General features: G+C 43.9%; 1 long non-coding RNA gene across 1 annotated transcript; it reads left to right on the top strand.

Moving 5' to 3' along the window:
- Positions 1-869: 869 nt before the first annotated feature.
- Positions 870-4,245, top strand: LOC308323006. The gene is made up of 3 exons (XR_013964789.1): positions 870-1,063; positions 1,857-2,162; positions 3,453-4,245. It is a non-coding gene; the product is annotated as an uncharacterized lncRNA (long non-coding RNA).
- Positions 4,246-5,076: the final 831 nt, after the last annotated feature.

Raw genomic sequence — 5,076 nt, 5'->3', positions numbered from 1 at the left:
CAGTGAATCAATTTCCCCAAACAGGTGGAGGCTGACAATAACAACTATAACTAAAATAATGGTTAAACTGATTCCATTCAATGATTCGACTGCACAGTGCACACGCCATCAATATCAGCTTCAAGGTCATAGAGGGGTACTTGGCTCCAAAGAGGGGCTAGTCGAAACGTTGCCCGATCTGCTGAGTTGAGTTGGCATCCCTTCTTTCACCGTCTGCCACCTCTCACTGGGTCATTTTGGCAAATGCTTTGCAAGGAATCTCGGGAAATTTTGCCTTCAATTGTGACATGCGCCTCAGAGCCGGAAAGGGCGTCTACGTTTACTGCTCTCTCTCTCTCTGCACTGCAGTCTGCATTTTAAAGGCTCCACTCAATTAAGCAGGTGCAGGTGATTTCCTATAATCACCAGAGAGTGATCATACATCAATGAGATGATGTATGATGATAAGAGCGCCCCTCACTTCACACAGGGTGTGATTGTTTTTGTTTTTTCCTGTTGTCTCTATCAGCTTACAGGTGGTTGGAACCAAGCCACAGTGAACCAAACTGTTTTGGTAACCTGGTCGAGAGACACGATGGAGGGTTGAGAAAGCTGTATGACAGAGATCACGTATGGAAGCTGATGAAGGAAAACAACCTGTGTAGGCAGCTGGACTGTGGCTCTGCTCCCTCTGGGATCTGGATCTATCATACTGGTGGCAAAGTGGAGTTGATCTGTCTAGGTAAGTAAAAGTACTTTTACTTAAGTACAATTTTTAGGTATTTGTACTTTACTACTTTACTTAGTATTTCCAATTTCCAATACTTTTACTTCTACTCCACTACATCTCGGAGCCATGTCTATACTACAGAGCTCAGGTTGGTGGGAGGAACCAGTGACTGTGATGGTACACTGGAGAAGAAAGAGCATGGAAAGTGGGCTACGGTTCAGGATGGTGATCGCGAAATTAATCTGAGGACGGCGCACGAAGTGTGTCGACTGCTGGACTGTGGCTCTGCCGTTTCTACGAAAACAATCGGTGAATGGAGTTGGGACCCTAAAATCACCAAGATGATCTGTTCAGGTATAACAGTTTCTGTCTGTCTGTCTGTCTGTCTGTCACGGCATTGCCCTGGGTGTCCAGATGTGTGAAGAGCATGTTCATCAATGGTATGTGGACTGATAAGCGGGTGGAGGTGGTCACTCACCAGCAGTCTCAGATGAGGCAGTAACAGGCTCAGCCGATCAAAGGTTGTGACTCCCCCTCGTTTTTATTTATGTATTTTATTTTATTGATTGAATACTATATACTGCTAAAAGGATAACACAAAAAGTATTGGGAACTTGTTTCCATTGTCGTCCTTTTATTCAATTAATCAACATAGCATTCCCAAATGTTCCCTCAATCCCTGCATTCTGTTTTGCCAAATTATGCCCTATTTTCCCTCAGCCCAATGTTCCCTCAACCCTCTGTTCCTCCATCCCAAAATAGACTCTATGTTCACTCAGCAACACATCATATATGGCCCTTCCATAATGTGCTGTCGTGGTAACCTGTTACAACATTTATTAATGTGCTTGTAAGGCACTATAATACTCGTTATAAAGGTTTATAGACTCTAGGGGTGGGAGAGAGAGAGAGAGAGAGAGTGTGATGCAGTCTAGTCTAAACACAATTATTTGAGATAATCATAATTACTTTGAGAACATGTAAGTAGCAAATCTACAAGCTTACAACATGTTGCACTATGACACGTTGTGAGCTTGTAGATCGGCTACTTAATATTTCAGTGTCCCGTGTGTTCCATACTCTCTCTCTCTCTCTCTCTCTCTCTCTCTCTCTCTCTCTCTCTCTCTCTCTCTCTCTCCACCCCCAGAGTCTGTGAGGTTGGTGAACGGGCCTAGTGAATATTCAGGCAGAGTGGAGGTGAAGTCTAACCAGTCGTGGGTCTCAGTGTGTGAAGGTGACTTTGACCAGCAGGATGCAGAGGTGGTGTGCAGGCAGCTTGGCGGGGGAACTCATGCAGTCCTCCAGGGGGCGCTCTATGGAGAAGGGAACGTTCCAATGTGGACCAGAGAGTTCCATTGTGAAGGCAACGAGTCCGTTATCCTGGACTGTAAAACCTCAAACTCAACTAGAAACACCTGCTCACCTGACAAGGCTGTTGGACTCACCTGTTCAGGTAAAATATCAACTATACGCTTTTTAATTATTATGGCGTCTGTGTGTTTGATTGATTGATTGAAATATTTATTAACAGTTTGTAGAATTACAGTACATTTCAAGCACAAACTCAATACAAAGACTGTCAACTGTGAGTGGACGACCCAATTAAGCATTACACTTGTTTACAATAGGGTCCACTTTGTTCAATTCATCAAAACATTTAGAGACGTACAAATAGACACTTCTATATAGTTAAAAAACAGAACAGGAATTCATCATAAAGGAAGCAAAAAGGGAAAAGAAACGTATACAGTGAGGGGAAGGGGGGGGTTCAGATTTTACAGAGGCCAGTTTCGAATTGCAACCGTCCGTAGGTGCCCTTTGAGAGCGGTTTTGAAGGAGTCAAGGGATTCACATGTGTTAATGACTGTTGGTAGGGCGTTCCACATTTTGGTGGCATAGGAGCGAAAATAATTTAGTCCCTTGTTTGTGCCGAATCTGGGTTGTACATGGTTTGTTGTACTTCCTCTGGTGTTGTGGGTGTGGACTTCGATTACATTAAGGAAGTATCTAGACAGGTACATCTTGGTTGTGTATCGAATCTTGTGGACCAGACCCATTGCAAGATGCTGTACTCTGTCGTCGACCCTAAGCCATCCCAGCCTGTCAAAGTGGGCAGGGGTGAGGTGGGTTCGGGGGGTGAGGCCAAGTAGGAGCCTGACCAGATTGTTTTGGGAGGTCTGGAGCCTTGTTTTAAGGGCCTTTGAGGTGCTGTGGTACCAAGAGGTGGATGCATAGTCAAAGAAACCTTGTACGAGTGCTCCTGTTAAGGTCTTCAAGGTGTTTTTGTTGACCAGTGAGGAGATCCTGTAAAGGAATCTTGTTCTTTGATTGACTTTTTTGATTACGTTGGTGGCCATTTTATCACCGGAAAGATTGGCCTCCAGGATGGAACCTAGGTAGGTAATTTCATCTTTTCGTGTGATAATATTGTCACCCACTCTAACCAAGAAGCCATCTGCCTTGCTGAGATTACTATTTGATCCGAAGAGAAAGGATTCAGTTTTTCCCAGGTGTAAGGATAGTTTGTTATCAGCGAGCCAGGTGCAGATTCTACCGAGTTGAGAGTTCAGTCAGTGTGCATGTGGTATGTGTGTTCTACACATAAGTTACTAATTCCCACCCAGTGAATATCAAATAAATAGCAGCAAATCATGTCCTTCAACAAATAAACCAACCTGTTGCACTCACACACTATCTTTCTCTCTCTCTCCTTCACTGTTTATTCTGTTGTCTCTGTATACAGAGTTCAGGTTGGTGGGAGGAACCAGTAACTGTGCCGGTGTACTGGAGATGGAAATCGGGAAAGCGTGGAGACTGACGTTTGATCGGTATAGCGACTGGGACATGAAGGATTCACATGTGGTGTGTAGACAGCTGGGCTGTGGCCATGCTCTTCACATAAAAAAACGCACAAGGGGTTCTAAACGCCATGCTGTATGGCACACCATATCCAACTGTAAAGGATCTGAGGCTGTGGCAAAAGACTGCATTACAAAGGAATGGACTTACTCTGGTACCACTAACGACTTATGGGAGATAACATGTTCAGGTAACCCCATTTAGACCTGAAGTCGATTCTACAAATGTCTTCTAAATCCTGACAGTTTTCTGAAAAACCTCATGTTTCTATGGCAGTTGTTCTCAAAATTTTCATGTCAAGGACCCCCAAAAGTGTATGTATTTGGCCTTCTGAAAATATGTTGTTCCAGGGATCCCCCCCAGAAGCAAAGATTTGAGTTAAAATTGCTCGCTCTGAAAGAATATATAGAAGATTTGTGCCACATTTTCACAATTTTTCAAAAATAGCAGACCTGGTAGCGCGGCACTCAGTGCCACGCTACCAGAGCTTGTAGATCTGCTATTTTTCAATAGCTAAATTATAACATAATGTTTAAAACACCAAAAGGGGTTCCCGCCCAAAATGGGTTTACAAACAATGACTAATGAGTAATACAGTAACTTGTATTTAAGACATGTCCAAATGCTACCACCTGACTCTGATGAAGACCGCAAGGTCGAAACGTTAGTCGTTTGTATACTCAGAACCTAAATAAAAGGCTCTAAATGTCCGTGCTGCTCCAGTCTCTTCTCCTTATGTAATACAGTACTTATTTCATCTATCTCAGCTATAGAAATATTTTGACAAATTGAAAAACCTTTTTAAAAGAAGTAGTATTCTGCACAATGAGTACTTTTAATGTTGGCACTTTGTATTAACATGAACCGGCTGGGGTGGGTGTGTCGCGGTTGCACATCATCATACCAAAAAAGACAGTTTACTGGCCTCAAGTAGCCTATACCTGCTCGTAAATTGCAATAACAACAATTAGAATAAATTACGAATTATTGAGAAGTGTGTGGTGTAGCGCAGCGTGACACACACACACACACACACACACACGACACACGTTAGAAAGCTATGTGTCGTACACACACGTTAATAATTAGACAACGAAGCACTGTTGTGGCAGTTTGACACCGACACACACACACACACACACACGTTAGACAGCTAACTGCACACACGTTAGACAGCTAACTGCGCTGTGTAGTAACTAGTTGGTGTTGGCTAGACCTCACTCTGTGGTGTTGGCTAGACCTCACTCTGTGGTGTTGGCTAGACCTCACTCTGTGGTGTTGGTTAGACCTCACTCTGTAGTAACTAGTTGGTGTTGGCTAGACCTCACTCTGTGGTGTTGGCTAGACCTCACTCTGTGGTGTTGGCTAGACCTCACTCTGTGGTGTTGGCTAGACCTCACTCTGTAGTGTTGGCTGGACCTCACTCTGTGGTGTTGGCTAGACCTCACTCTGTAGTAACTAGTTGGTGTTGGCTGGACCTCACTCTGTGGTGTTGGCTAGACCTCACT

The sequence above is a fragment of the Protomyctophum bolini genome, assembly GCF_963924005.1.
Source record: "Protomyctophum bolini genome assembly, chromosome: 10".
NCBI lineage: Eukaryota > Metazoa > Chordata > Actinopteri > Myctophiformes > Myctophidae > Protomyctophum > Protomyctophum bolini.
This window is presented reverse-complemented; position numbering and strand designations above follow the sequence as displayed.